Raw genomic sequence first — 12,612 nt, 5'->3', positions numbered from 1 at the left:
AAAAGTGCATGTATCTCACCTACAGCCATACCACAATGGATAGGCCAAATCTCGTCTTATCTTGGAAGCTAAGCAGTGTTGGGCCTTGTTAGTACTTGGGTGGGAAACCACATGGGAACACCAGGTGCTGTAGGTTTTTTCACATTACTGGCAAATTGTTTTTATTCTCTATCTATTTAAATTGGAAACTTTTTCTTTTTATTGCCAGCACAGACATTTAGAAGAGGTCAAACATACACCATAGCCATCACCTAAAGACGTACCACACTGTTTATGCCCAATTCCAACTGCTTTTGGCAGCTAAACAGTGTTGAGCCTCTTTAGTAGTTTCATTTAAGATCCCCTGCTAATATCATGTCCTGTAGGTCTTTTTACATTACCAACACATGATTTTATTCAGTAAGCAAAAACAGTTAGGAAGCTTTTTTATTAGCTTACCTGGTGATAGAAGAGAAGAGGGCAAAAAAGAGCATGTATCTCACCTACAGCCATACCACATTGGATATGCCCAATCTCGTCTGATCTTGGAAGCTAAGCAGTGTTGGGCCTGGTTAGTACTTGTGTGGGAGACCACATGGGAGCACCAGGTGCTGTAGGTTTTTTTACATTACTGGCAAATTGTTTTTATTCTCTAGCTATTTAAATTGGAAACTTTTTCTTTTTATTGCCTGTAGAGACATTTGTGAGAGGTCAAACAGACACAATAGCCATCACCTAAAGACTTACCACACTGTTTAGGCCCAATTCCAACTGTTTTTGGCAGCTAAACAGTGTTGGGCCTCTTTAGTAGTTTAATTTAAGATCCCCTGCTAATATCATGTCCTGTAGGTCTTTTTACATTACCAACACATGATTTTTTTCAATAAGCAAAAACAGTTAGGAAGCTTTTTTATTAGCTTACCTGGTGATAGAAGAGAAGAGGGCAAAAAAGAGCATGTATCTCACCTACAGCCATACCACATTGGATAGGCCCAATCTCGTCTGATCTTGGCAGTTAAGCAGTGTTGGGCCTGGTTAGTACTTGGGTGGGAGACCACATGGGAACACCTGGTGCTGTAGGTTTTTTCACATTACTGGCAAATTGTTTTTATTCTCTAGCTATTTAAATTGGAAACTTTTTCTTTTTATTGCCAGTACAGACATTTGGAAGAGGTCAAACAGACACAATAGCCATCACCTAAAGACTTACCACACTGTTTAGGCCCAATTCCAACTGCTTTTGGCAGCTAAACAGTGTATGAGCCTCTTTAGTAGTTTCATTTAAGATCCCCTGCTAATATCATGTCCTGTAGGTCATTTTACATTACCAAAACATGATTTTTTTCATTAAGCCAAAACAGTTAGGAAACTTTTTTATTAGCTTACCTGGTGATAGAAGTAGAAGAGGGCAAAAAAGTGCATGTATCTCACCTACAGCCATACCACATTGGATAGGCCCAATCTTGTCTGATCTTGGAAGCTAAGCAGTGTTGGGCCTGGTTAGTACTTGGGTGGGAGACCACATGGGAACACCAGGTGCTGTAGGTTTTTTCACATTACTGGCAAATTGTTTTATTCTCTATCTATTTAAATTGGAAACTTTTTCTTTTTATTGCCAGCACAGACATTTAGAAAAGGTCAAACATACACAATAGCCATCACCTAAAGACTTACCACACTGTTTAGGCCCAATTCCAACTGCTTTTGGCAGCTAAACAGTGTTGAGCCTCTTTAGTAGCTTAATTTAAGATCCCCTGCTAATATCATGTCCTGTAGGTCTTTTTACATTACCAACACATGATTTTTTTCAGTAAGCAAAAACAGTTACGAAACTTTTTTATTAGCTTACCTGGTGATAGAAGTAGAAGAGGGCAAAAAAGTGCCTGTATCTCACCTACAGCCATACCACATTGGATATGCCCAATCTCGTCTGATCTTGGAAGCTAAGCAGTGTTGGGCCTGGTTAGTACTTGGATGGGAGACCACATGGGAACACCAGGTGCTGTAGGTTTTTTCACATTACTGGCAAATTGTTTTTATTCTCTAGCTATTTAAATTGGAAACTTTTTCTTTTTATTGCCTGTAGAGACATTTGTAAGAGGTCAAACAGACACAATAGCCATCACCTAAAGACTTACCACACTGTTTAGGCCCAATTCCAACTGCTTTTGGCAGCTAAACAGTGTTGAGCCTCTTTAGTAGTTTCATTTAAGATCCCCTGCTAATATCATGTCCTGTAGGTCTTTTTACATTGCCAACACATGATTTTTTTCAGTAAGCAAAAACAGTTACGAAACTTTTTTATTAGCTTACCTGGTGATAGAAGTAGAAGAGGGCAAAAAAGTGCATGTATCTCACCTACAGCCATACCACATTGGATAGGCCCAATCTCGTCTGATCTTGGCAGCTAAGCAGTGTTGGGCCTGGTTAGTACTTGGGTGGGAGACCACATGGGAACACCAGGTGCTGTAGGTTTTTTCACATTACTGGCAAATTGTTTTTATTCTCTATCTATTTAAATTGGAAACTTTTTCTTTTTATTGCCAGCACAGACATTTAGAAGAGGTCAAACATACACAATAGCCATCACCTAAAGACTTACCACACTGTTTAGGCCCAATTCCAACTGCTTTTGGCAGCTAAACAGTGTTGAGCCTCTTTAGTAGTTTAATTTAAGATCCCCTGCTAATATCATGTCCTGTAGGTCATTTTATATTACCAAAACATGATTTTTTTCATTAAGCCAAAACAGTTAGGAAACTTTTTTATTAGCTTACCTGGTGATAGAAGTAGAAGAGGGCAAAAAAGTGCATGTATCTCACCTACAGCCATACCACATTGGATAGGCCCAATCTCGGCTGATCTTGGAAGCTAAGCAGTGTTGAGCCTGGTTAGTACTTGGGTGGGAGACCACATGGGAACACCAGGTGCTGTAGGTTTTTTCACATTACTGGCAAATTGTTTTTATTCTCTATCTATTTAAATTGGAAACTTTTTCTTTTTATTGCCAGCACAGACATTTAGAAGAGGTCAAACATACACCATAGCCATCACCTAAAGACTTACCACACTGTTTAGGCCCAATTCCAACTGCTTTTGGCAGCTAAACAGTGTTGAGCCTCTTTAGTAGTTTAATTTAAGATCCCCTGCTAATATCATGTCCTGTAGGTCTTTTTACATTGCCAACACATGATTTTTTTCAGTAAGCAAAAACAGTTACGAAACTTTTTTATTAGCTTACCTGGTGATAGAAGTAGAAGAGGGCAAAAAAAGTGCCTGTATCACACCTACAGCCATACCACATTGGATATGCCCAATCTCGTCTGATCTTGTAAGCTAAGCAGTGTTGGGCCTGGTTAGTACTTGGGTGGGAGACCACATGGGAACACCAGGTGCTGTAGGTTTTTTCACATTACTGGCAAATTGTTTTTATTCTCTAGCTATTTAAATTGGAAACTTTTACTTTTTATTGCCTGTAGAGACATTTGTAAGAGGTCAAACAGACACAATAGCCATCACCTAAAGACTTACCACACTGTTTAGGCCCAATTCCAACTGCTTTTGGCAGCTAAACAGTGTTGAGCCTCTTTAGTAGTTTAATTTAAGATCCCCTGCTAATATCATGTCATGTAGGTCTTTTTACATTACCAACACATGATTTTTTTCAGTAAGCAAAAACAGTTAGGAAGCTTTTTTATTAGCTTACCTGGTGATAGAAGAGAAGAGGGCAAAAAAGAGCATGTATCTCACCTACAGCCATACCACATTGGATAGGCCCAATCTTGTCTGATCTTGGAAGCTAAGCAGTGTTGGGCCTGGTTAGTCCTTTGGTGGGAGACCACATGGGAACATGTGGCCGTTTAATGTACACTGCATGTGGCCATTTTATGACAAATAAAGATTCTGATTCTGATTCTGGAACAACTGGTGCTGTAGGTTTTTTCACATTACTGGCAAATTGTTTTTATTCTCTAGATATTTAAATTGGAAACTTTTTCTTTTTATTGCCAGTACAGACATTTGGAAGAGGTCAAACAGACACAATAGCCATCACCTAAAGACTTACCACACTGTTTAGGCCCAATTCCAACTGCTTTTGGCAGCTAAACAGTGTATGAGCCTCTTTAGTAGTTTCATTTAAGATCCCCTGCTAATATCATGTCCTGTAGGTCTTTTTACATTACCAAAACATGATTTTTTTCATTAAGCCAAATCAGTTAGGAAACTTTTTTATTAGCTTACCTGGTGATAGAAGTAGAAGAGGGCAAAAAAGTGCATGTATCTCACCTACAGCCATACCACGTTGGATAGGCCCAATCTCGTCTGATCTTGGCAGCTAAGCAGTGTTGGGCCTGGTTAGTACTTGGGTGGGAGACCACATGGGAACACCAGGTGCTGTAGGTTTTTTCACATTACTGGCAAGTTTTTTTATTCTCTATCTATTTAAATTGGAAACTTTTTCTTTTTATTGCCAGCACAGACATTTAGAAGAGGTCAAACATACACAATAGCCATCACCTAAAGACTTACCACACTGTTTAGGCCCAATTCCAACTGCTTTTGGCAGCTAAACAGTGTTGAGCCTCTTTAGTAGTTTAATTTAAGATCCCCTGCTAATATCATGTCCTGTAGGTCTTTTTACATTGCCAACACATGATTTTTGTCAGTAAGCAAAAACAGTTACGAAACTTTTTTATTAGCTTACCTGGTGATAGAAGTAGAAGAGGGCAAAAAAGTGCCTGTATCTCACCTACAGCCATACCACATTGGATATGCCCAATCTCTTCTGATCTTGGAAGCTAAGCAGTGTTGGGCCTGGTTAGTACTTGGGTGGGAGACCACATGGGAACACCAGGTGCTGTAGGTTTTTTCACATGACTGGCAAATTGTTTTTATTCTCTAGCTATTTAAATTGGAAACTTTTTCTTTTTATTGCCAGCACAGACATTTAGAAGAGGTCAAACATACACCATAGCCATCACCTAAAGACTTACCACACTGTTTAGGCCCAATTCCAACTGCTTTTGGCAGCTAAACAGTGTTGAGCCTCTTTAGTAGTTTAATTTAAGATCCCCTGCTAATATCATGTCCTGTAGGTCTTTTTACATTGCCAACACATGATTTTTTTCAGTAAGCAAAAACAATTACGAAACTTTTTTATTAGCTTACCTGGTGATAGAAGTAGAAGAGGGCAAAAAAGTGCCTGTATCTCACCTACAGCCATACCACATTGGATATGCCCAATCTCTTCTGATCTTGGAAGCTAAGCAGTGTTGGGCCTGGTTAGTACTTGGGTGGGGGACCACATGGGAACACCAGGTGCTGTAGGTTTTTTTCACATTACTGGCAAATTGTTTTTATTCTCTAGCTATTTAAATTGGAAACTTTTTCTTTTTATTGCCAGTACAGACATTTGGAAGAGGTCAAACAGACACAATAGCCATCACCTAAAGACTTACCACACTGTTTAGGCCCAATTCCAACTGCTTTTGGCAGCTAAACAGTGTTGAGCCTCTTTAGTAGTTTAATTTAAGATCCCCTGCTAATATCATGTCCTGTAGGTCTTTTTACATTGCCAACACATGATTTTTTTCAGTAAGCAAAAACAGTTACGAAACTTTTTTATTAGCTTACCTGGTGATAGAAGAGAAGAGGGCAAAAAAGAGCATGTATCTCACCTACAGCCATACCACATTGGATATGCCCAATCTCGTCTGATCTTGGAAGCTAAGCAGTGTTGGGCCTGGTTAGTACTTGGGTGGGAGACCACATGGGAACACCAGGTGCTGTAGGTTTTTTTACATTACTGGCAAATTGTTTTTATTCTCTAGCTATTTAAATTGGAAACTTTTTCTTTTTATTGCCTGTAGAGACATTTGTAAGAGGTCAAACAGACACAATAGCCATCACCTAAAGACTTACCACACTGTTTAGGCCCAATTCCAACTGTTTTTGGCAGCTAAACAGTGTTGGGCCTCTTTAGTAGTTTAATTTAAGATCCCCTGCTAATATCATGTCCTGTAGGTCTTTTTACATTACCAACACATGATTTTTTTCAGTAAGCAAAAACAGTTAGGAAGCTTTTTTATTAGCTTACCTGGTGATAGAAGAGAAGAGGGCAAAAAAGAGCATGTATCTCACCTACAGCCATACCACATTGGATAGGCCCAATCTCGTCTGATCTTGGCAGCTAAGCAGTGTTGGGCCTGGTTAGTACTTGGGTGGGAGACCACATGGGAACACCTGGTGCTGTAGGTTTTTTCACATTACTGGCAAATTGTTTTTATTCTCTAGCTATTTAAATTGGAAACTTTTTCTTTTTATTGCCAGTACAGACATTTGGAAGAGGTCAAACATACACAATAGCCATCACCTAAAGACTTACCACACTGTTTAGGCCCAATTCCAACTGCTTTTGGCAGCTAAACAGTGTATGAGCCTCTTTAGTAGTTTCATTTAAGATCCCCTGCTAATATCATGTCCTGTAGGTCATTTTACATTACCAAAACATGATTTTTTTCATTAAGCCAAAACAGTTAGGAAACTTTTTTATTAGCTTACCTGGTGATAGAAGTAGAAGAGGGCAAAAAAGTGCATATATCTCACCTACAGCCATACCACATTGGATAGGCCCAATCTCGTCTGGTCTTGGAAGCTAAGCAGTGTTGGGCCCGGTTAGTACTTGGGTGGGAGACCACATGGGAACACCAGGTGCTGTAGGTTTTTTCACATTACTGGCAAATTGTTTTTATTCTCTATCTATTTAAATTGGAAACTTTTTCTTTTTATTGCCAGCACAGACATTTAGAAGAGGTCAAACATACACAATAGCCATAACCTAAAGACTTACCACACTGTTTAGGCCCAATTCCAACTGCTTTTGGCAGCTAAACAGTGTTGAGCCTCTTTAGTAGTTTAATTTAAGATCCCCTGCTAATATCATGTCCTGTAGGTCTTTTTACATTACCAACACATGATTTTTTTCAGTAAGCAAAAACAGTTAGGAAGCTTTTTTATTAGCTTACCTGGTGATAGAAGAGAAGAGGGCAAAAAAGTGCATGTATCTCACCTACAGCCATACCACAATGGATAGGCCAAATCTCGTCTTATCTTGGAAGCTAAGCAGTGTTGGGCCTTGTTAGTACTTGGGTGGGAGACCACATGGGAACACCAGGTGCTGTAGGTTTTTTCACATTACTGGCAAATTGTTTTTATTCTCTATCTATTTAAATTGGAAACTTTTTCTTTTTATTGCCAGCACAGACATTTAGAAGAGGTCAAACATACACCATAGCCATCACCTAAAGACTTACCACACTGTTTAGGCCCAATTCCAACTGCTTTTGGCAGCTAAACAGTGTTGAGCCTCTTTAGTAGTTTAATTTAAGATCCCCTGCTAATATCATGTCCTGTAGGTCTTTTTACATTACCAACACATGATTTTTTTCAGTAAGCAAAAACAGTTAGGAAGCTTTTTTATTAGCTTACCTGGTGATAGAAGAGAAGAGGGCAAAAAAGAGCATGTATCTCACCTACAGCCATACCACATTGGATATGCCCAATCTCGTCTGATCTTGGAAGCTAAGCAGTGTTGGGCCTGGTTAGTACTTGTGTGGGAGACCACATGGGAGCACCAGGTGCTGTAGGTTTTTTTACATTACTGGCAAATTGTTTTTATTCTCTAGCTATTTAAATTGGAAACTTTTTCTTTTTATTGCCTGTAGAGACATTTGTGAGAGGTCAAACAGACACAATAGCCATCACCTAAAGACTTACCACACTGTTTAGGCCCAATTCCAAATGTTTTTGGCAGCTAAACAGTGTTGGGCCTCTTTAGTAGTTTAATTTAAGATCCCCTGCTAATATCATGTCCTGTAGGTCTTTTTACATTACCAACACATGATTTTTTTCAATAAGCAAAAACAGTTAGGAAGCTTTTTTATTAGCTTACCTGGTGATAGAAGAGAAGAGGGCAAAAAAGAGCATGTATCTCACCTACAGCCATACCACATTGGATAGGCCCAATCTCATCTGATCTTGGCAGCTAAGCAGTGTTGGGCCTGGTTAGTACTTGGGTGGGAGACCACATGGGAACACCTGGTGCTGTAGGTTTTTTCACATTACTGGCAAATTGTTTTTATTCTCTAGCTATTTAAATTGGAAACTTTTTCTTTTTATTGCCAGTACAGACATTTGGAAGAGGTCAAACAGACACAATAGCCATCACCTAAAGACTTACCACACTGTTTAGGCCCAATTCCAACTGCTTTTGGCAGCTAAACAGTGTATGAGCCTCTTTAGTAGTTTCATTTAAGATCCCCTGCTAATATCATGTCCTGTAGGTCATTTTACATTACCAAAACATGATTTTTTTCATTAAGCCAAAACAGTTAGGAAACTTTTTTATTAGCTTACCTGGTGATAGAAGTAGAAGAGGGCAAAAAAGTGCATGTATCTCACCTACAGCCATACCACATTGTATAGGCCCAATCTTGTCTGATCTTGGAAGCTAAGCAGTGTTGGGCCTGGTTAGTACTTGGGTGGGAGACCACATGGGAACACCAGGTGCTGTAGGTTTTTTCACATTACTGGCAAATTGTTTTTATTCTCTATCTATTTAAATTGGAAACTTTTTCTTTTTATTGCCAGCACAGACATTTAGAAAAGGTCAAACATACACAATAGCCATCACCTAAAGACTTACCACACTGTTTAGGCCCAATTCCAACTGCTTTTGGCAGCTAAACAGTGTTGAGCCTCTTTAGTAGCTTAATTTAAGATCCCCTGCTAATATCATGTCCTGTAGGTCTTTTTACATTGCCAACACATGATTTTTTTCAGTAAGCAAAAACAGTTACGAAACTTTTTTATTAGCTTACCTGGTGATAGAAGTAGAAGAGGGCAAAAAAGTGCCTGTATCTCACCTACAGCCATACCACATTGGATATGCCCAATCTCGTCTGATCTTGGAAGCTAAGCAGTGTTTGGCCTGGTTAGTACTTGGGTGGGAGACCACATGGGAACACCAGGTGCTGTAGGTTTTTTCACATTACTGGCAAATTGTTTTTATTCTCTAGCTATTTAAATTGGAAACTTTTTCTTTTTATTGCCTGTAGAGACATTTGTAAGAGGTCAAACAGACACAATAGCCATCACCTAAAGACTTACCACACTGTTTAGGCCCAATTCCAACTGCTTTTGGCAGCTAAACAGTGTTGAGCCTCTTTAGTAGTTTCATTTAAGATCCCCTGCTAATATCATGTCCTGTAGGTCTTTTTACATTGCCAACACATGATTTTTTTCAGTAAGCAAAAACAGTTACGAAACTTTTTTATTAGCTTACCTGGTGATAGAAGTAGAAGAGGGCAAAAAAGTGCATGTATCTCACCTACAGCCATACCACATTGGATAGGCCCAATCTCGTCTGATCTTGGCAGCTAAGCAGTGTTGGGCCTGGTTAGTACTTGGGTGGGAGACCACATGGGAACACCAGGTGCTTTAGGTTTTTTCACATTACTGGCAAATTGTTTTTATTCTCTATCTATTTAAATTGGAAACTTTTTCTTTTTATTGCCAGCACAGACATTTAGAAGAGGTCAAACATACACAATAGCCATCACCTAAAGACTTACCACACTGTTTAGGCCCAATTCCAACTGCTTTTGGCAGCTAAACAGTGTTGAGCCTCTTTAGTAGTTTAATTTAAGATCCCCTGCTAATATCATGTCCTGTAGGTCATTTTACATTACCAAAACATGATTTTTTTCATTAAGCCAAAACAGTTAGGAAACTTTTTTATTAGCTTACCTGGTGATAGAAGTAGAAGAGGGCAAAAAAGTGCATGTATCTCACCTACAGCCATACCACATTGGATAGGCCCAATCTCGGCTGATCTTGGAAGCTAAGCAGTGTTGAGCCTGGTTAGTACTTGGGTGGGAGACCACATGGGAACACCAGGTGCTGTAGGTTTTTTCACATTACTGGCAAATTGTTTTTATTCTCTATCTATTTAAATTGGAAACTTTTTCTTTTTATTGCCAGCACAGACATTTAGAAGAGGTCAAACATACACCATAGCCATCACCTAAAGACTTACCACACTGTTTAGGCCCAATTCCAACTGCTTTTGGCAGCTAAACAGTGTTGAGCCTCTTTAGTAGTTTAATTTAAGATCCCCTGGTAATATCATGTCCTGTAGGTCTTTTTACATTGCCAACACATGATTTTTTTCAGTAAGCAAAAACAGTTACGAAACTTTTTTATTAGCTTACCTGGTGATAGAAGTAGAAGAGGGCAAAAAAAGTGCCTGTATCACACCTACAGCCATACCACATTGGATATGCCCAATCTCGTCTGATCTTGTAAGCTAAGCAGTGTTGGGCCTGGTTAGTACTTGGGTGGGAGACCACATGGGAACACCAGGTGCTGTAGGTTTTTTCACATTACTGGCAAATTGTTTTTATTCTCTAGCTATTTAAATTGGAAACTTTTACTTTTTATTGCCTGTAGAGACATTTGTAAGAGGTCAAACAGACACATTAGTCATCACCTAAAGACTTACCACACTGTTTAGGCCCAATTCCAACTGCTTTTGGCAGCTAAACAGTGTTGAGCCTCTTTAGTAGTTTAATTTAAGATCCCCTGCTAATATCATGTCCTGTAGGTCTTTTTACATTACCAACACATGATGTTTTTCAGTAAGCAAAAACAGTTAGGAAGCTTTTTTATTAGCTTACCTGGTGATAGAAGAGAAGAGGGCAAGAAAGAGCATGTATCTCACCTACAGCCATACCACATTGGATAGGCCCAATCTTGTCTGATCTTGGAAGCTAAGCAGTGTTGGGCCTGGTTAGTACTTGGGTGGGAGACCACATGGGAACACCAGGTGCTGTAGGTTTTTTCACATTACTGGCAAATTGTTTTTATTCTCTAGCTATTTAAATTGGAAACTTTTTCTTTTTATTGCCAGTACAGACATTTGGAAGAGGTCAAACAGAAACAATAGCCATCACCTAAACACTTACCACACTGTTTAGGCCCAATTCCAACTGCTTTTGGCAGCTAAACAGTGTTGAGCCTCTTTAGTAGTTTAATTTAAGACACCCTGCTAATATCATGTCCTGTAGGTCTTTTTACATTACCAACACATGATTTTTTTCAGTAAGCCAATACAGTTAGGAAACTTTTTTTATTAGCTCACCTGGTGATAGAAGTAGAAGAGGGCAAAAAAGTGCCTGTATCTTACCTACAGCCATACCACATTGGATAGGCCCAATCTCGTCTGATCTTGGAAGCTAAGCAGTGTTGGGCGTTGTTAGTACTTAGGTGGGAGACCACATAGGAAAACCAGGTGCTGTAGGTTTTTTCACATTACTGGCAAATTGTTTTTATTCTCTAGCTGTTTAAATTGAAAACTTTTTCTTTTTATTGCCAGCACAGACATTTGGAAGAGGTCAAACAGACACAATAGCCATCAGCTAAAGACTTACCAAACTGTTTAGGACCAATTCCAACTGCTTGTGGCAGCTAAACAGTGTTGAGCCACTTTAGTAGTTTGATTTGAGATCCCCTGCTAATATCATGTTCTGTAGGTCTTTTTACATTACCAACACATGATTTTTTTCAGTAAGCAAAAACAGTTAGGAAACTTTTTTATTAGCTTACCTGGTGATAGAATTAGAAGAAGGCAAAAAAGTGCATGTATCTCACCTACAGCCATACCACATTGGATAGGCCCAATCTCGTCTGATCTTGGAAGCTAAGCAGTGTTGGGCCTGGTTAGTACTTGGGTGGGAGACCACATGGGAACACAAGGTGCTGTAGGTTTTTTCACATTACTTTCAAATTGTTTTTATTCTCTATCTATTTAAATTGGAAACTTTTTCTTTTTATTGCCAGCACAGACATTTAGAAGAGGTCAAACATACACAATAGCCATCACCTAAAGACTTACCACACTGTTTAGGCCCAATTCCAACTGCTTTTGGCAGCTAAACAGTGTTGAGCCTCTTTAGTAGTTTAATTTAAGATCCCCTGCTAATATCATGTCCTGTAGGTCATTTTACATTACCAAAACATGATTTTTTTCATTAAGCCAAAACAGTTAGGAAACTTTTTTATTAGCGTACCTGGTGATAGAAGTAGAAGAGGGCAAAAAAGTGCATGTATCTCACCTACAGCCATACCACATTGGATAGGCCCAATCTCGGCTGATCGTGGAAGCTAAGCAGTGTTGAGCCTGGTTAGTACTTGGGTGGGAGACCACATGGGAACACCAGGTGCTGTAGGTTTTTTCACATTACTGGCAAATTGTTTTTATTCTCTATCTATTTAAATTGGAAACTTTTTCTTTTTATTGCCAGCACAGACATTTAGAAGAGGTCAAACATACACCATAGCCATCACCTAAAGACTTACCACACTGTTTAGGCCCAATTCCAACTGCTTTTGGCAGCTAAACAGTCTTGAGCCTCTTTAGTAGTTTAATTTAAGATCCCCTGGTAATATCATGTCCTGTAGGTCTTTTTACATTGCCAACACATGATTTTTTTCAGTAAGCAAAATCAGTTACGAAACTTTTTTATTAGCTTACCTGGTGATAGAAGTAGAAGAGGGCAAAAAAAGTGCCTGTAT

The 12,612-nt window shown here is 39.1% G+C and overlaps 20 non-coding genes and 6 pseudogenes across 20 annotated transcripts; all 26 read left to right on the top strand.

The window, feature by feature from the left end:
• The first annotated feature begins 17 nt into the window (after positions 1–17).
• LOC146025224 (5S ribosomal RNA) lies at positions 18–136 on the top strand (annotated as a pseudogene).
• Positions 137–480: 344 nt separating this feature from the next.
• LOC146022721 (5S ribosomal RNA) lies at positions 481–599 on the top strand. The gene has a single exon (XR_014452165.1). It is a non-coding gene; the product is annotated as a 5S ribosomal RNA (ribosomal RNA).
• Positions 600–943: 344 nt separating this feature from the next.
• On the top strand, positions 944–1,062 carry LOC146022528 (5S ribosomal RNA). Its single transcript, XR_014451980.1, has one exon. It is a non-coding gene; the product is annotated as a 5S ribosomal RNA (ribosomal RNA).
• Positions 1,063–1,408: 346 nt separating this feature from the next.
• LOC146023678 (5S ribosomal RNA) lies at positions 1,409–1,527 on the top strand. Its single transcript, XR_014453088.1, has one exon. It is a non-coding gene; the product is annotated as a 5S ribosomal RNA (ribosomal RNA).
• Positions 1,528–1,871: 344 nt separating this feature from the next.
• Positions 1,872–1,990, top strand: LOC146021683 (5S ribosomal RNA). The gene has a single exon (XR_014451160.1). It is a non-coding gene; the product is annotated as a 5S ribosomal RNA (ribosomal RNA).
• A 345-nt stretch (positions 1,991–2,335) lies between these two features.
• LOC146022932 (5S ribosomal RNA) lies at positions 2,336–2,454 on the top strand. The gene has a single exon (XR_014452367.1). It is a non-coding gene; the product is annotated as a 5S ribosomal RNA (ribosomal RNA).
• A 345-nt stretch (positions 2,455–2,799) lies between these two features.
• LOC146024756 (5S ribosomal RNA) lies at positions 2,800–2,918 on the top strand (annotated as a pseudogene).
• Positions 2,919–3,264: 346 nt separating this feature from the next.
• Positions 3,265–3,383, top strand: LOC146022894 (5S ribosomal RNA). Its single transcript, XR_014452332.1, has one exon. It is a non-coding gene; the product is annotated as a 5S ribosomal RNA (ribosomal RNA).
• Positions 3,384–4,264: 881 nt separating this feature from the next.
• Positions 4,265–4,383, top strand: LOC146023481 (5S ribosomal RNA). The gene has a single exon (XR_014452896.1). It is a non-coding gene; the product is annotated as a 5S ribosomal RNA (ribosomal RNA).
• A 344-nt stretch (positions 4,384–4,727) lies between these two features.
• LOC146021426 (5S ribosomal RNA) lies at positions 4,728–4,846 on the top strand. The gene has a single exon (XR_014450913.1). It is a non-coding gene; the product is annotated as a 5S ribosomal RNA (ribosomal RNA).
• Positions 4,847–5,191: 345 nt separating this feature from the next.
• LOC146021565 (5S ribosomal RNA) lies at positions 5,192–5,310 on the top strand. The gene has a single exon (XR_014451045.1). It is a non-coding gene; the product is annotated as a 5S ribosomal RNA (ribosomal RNA).
• A 345-nt stretch (positions 5,311–5,655) lies between these two features.
• Positions 5,656–5,774, top strand: LOC146025203 (5S ribosomal RNA). The gene has a single exon (XR_014454078.1). It is a non-coding gene; the product is annotated as a 5S ribosomal RNA (ribosomal RNA).
• Positions 5,775–6,118: 344 nt separating this feature from the next.
• On the top strand, positions 6,119–6,237 carry LOC146022945 (5S ribosomal RNA). The gene has a single exon (XR_014452379.1). It is a non-coding gene; the product is annotated as a 5S ribosomal RNA (ribosomal RNA).
• A 346-nt stretch (positions 6,238–6,583) lies between these two features.
• On the top strand, positions 6,584–6,702 carry LOC146023560 (5S ribosomal RNA). The gene has a single exon (XR_014452974.1). It is a non-coding gene; the product is annotated as a 5S ribosomal RNA (ribosomal RNA).
• A 344-nt stretch (positions 6,703–7,046) lies between these two features.
• LOC146025165 (5S ribosomal RNA) lies at positions 7,047–7,165 on the top strand (annotated as a pseudogene).
• Positions 7,166–7,509: 344 nt separating this feature from the next.
• On the top strand, positions 7,510–7,628 carry LOC146022719 (5S ribosomal RNA). Its single transcript, XR_014452163.1, has one exon. It is a non-coding gene; the product is annotated as a 5S ribosomal RNA (ribosomal RNA).
• Positions 7,629–7,972: 344 nt separating this feature from the next.
• On the top strand, positions 7,973–8,091 carry LOC146022554 (5S ribosomal RNA). The gene has a single exon (XR_014452004.1). It is a non-coding gene; the product is annotated as a 5S ribosomal RNA (ribosomal RNA).
• A 346-nt stretch (positions 8,092–8,437) lies between these two features.
• Positions 8,438–8,556, top strand: LOC146023953 (5S ribosomal RNA). Its single transcript, XR_014453352.1, has one exon. It is a non-coding gene; the product is annotated as a 5S ribosomal RNA (ribosomal RNA).
• A 345-nt stretch (positions 8,557–8,901) lies between these two features.
• On the top strand, positions 8,902–9,020 carry LOC146023167 (5S ribosomal RNA). The gene has a single exon (XR_014452593.1). It is a non-coding gene; the product is annotated as a 5S ribosomal RNA (ribosomal RNA).
• A 345-nt stretch (positions 9,021–9,365) lies between these two features.
• Positions 9,366–9,484, top strand: LOC146024418 (5S ribosomal RNA). Its single transcript, XR_014453800.1, has one exon. It is a non-coding gene; the product is annotated as a 5S ribosomal RNA (ribosomal RNA).
• A 345-nt stretch (positions 9,485–9,829) lies between these two features.
• LOC146024755 (5S ribosomal RNA) lies at positions 9,830–9,948 on the top strand (annotated as a pseudogene).
• Positions 9,949–10,294: 346 nt separating this feature from the next.
• Positions 10,295–10,413, top strand: LOC146022893 (5S ribosomal RNA). Its single transcript, XR_014452331.1, has one exon. It is a non-coding gene; the product is annotated as a 5S ribosomal RNA (ribosomal RNA).
• Positions 10,414–10,757: 344 nt separating this feature from the next.
• LOC146023677 (5S ribosomal RNA) lies at positions 10,758–10,876 on the top strand. Its single transcript, XR_014453087.1, has one exon. It is a non-coding gene; the product is annotated as a 5S ribosomal RNA (ribosomal RNA).
• Positions 10,877–11,222: 346 nt separating this feature from the next.
• On the top strand, positions 11,223–11,341 carry LOC146025083 (5S ribosomal RNA; annotated as a pseudogene).
• A 345-nt stretch (positions 11,342–11,686) lies between these two features.
• LOC146024116 (5S ribosomal RNA) lies at positions 11,687–11,805 on the top strand. The gene has a single exon (XR_014453508.1). It is a non-coding gene; the product is annotated as a 5S ribosomal RNA (ribosomal RNA).
• A 345-nt stretch (positions 11,806–12,150) lies between these two features.
• Positions 12,151–12,269, top strand: LOC146025100 (5S ribosomal RNA; annotated as a pseudogene).
• The last annotated feature ends 343 nt before the right edge of the window (positions 12,270–12,612 follow it).

Source organism: Crinia signifera, chromosome 7, assembly GCF_055691185.1.
Source record: "Crinia signifera chromosome 7, ASM5569118v1, whole genome shotgun sequence".
In the NCBI taxonomy this organism is placed as follows: Eukaryota; Metazoa; Chordata; class Amphibia; order Anura; family Myobatrachidae; genus Crinia; species Crinia signifera.
Note: the sequence above shows the minus strand (reverse complement) of the source record. Positions and strands in the feature narration are given on the sequence as shown.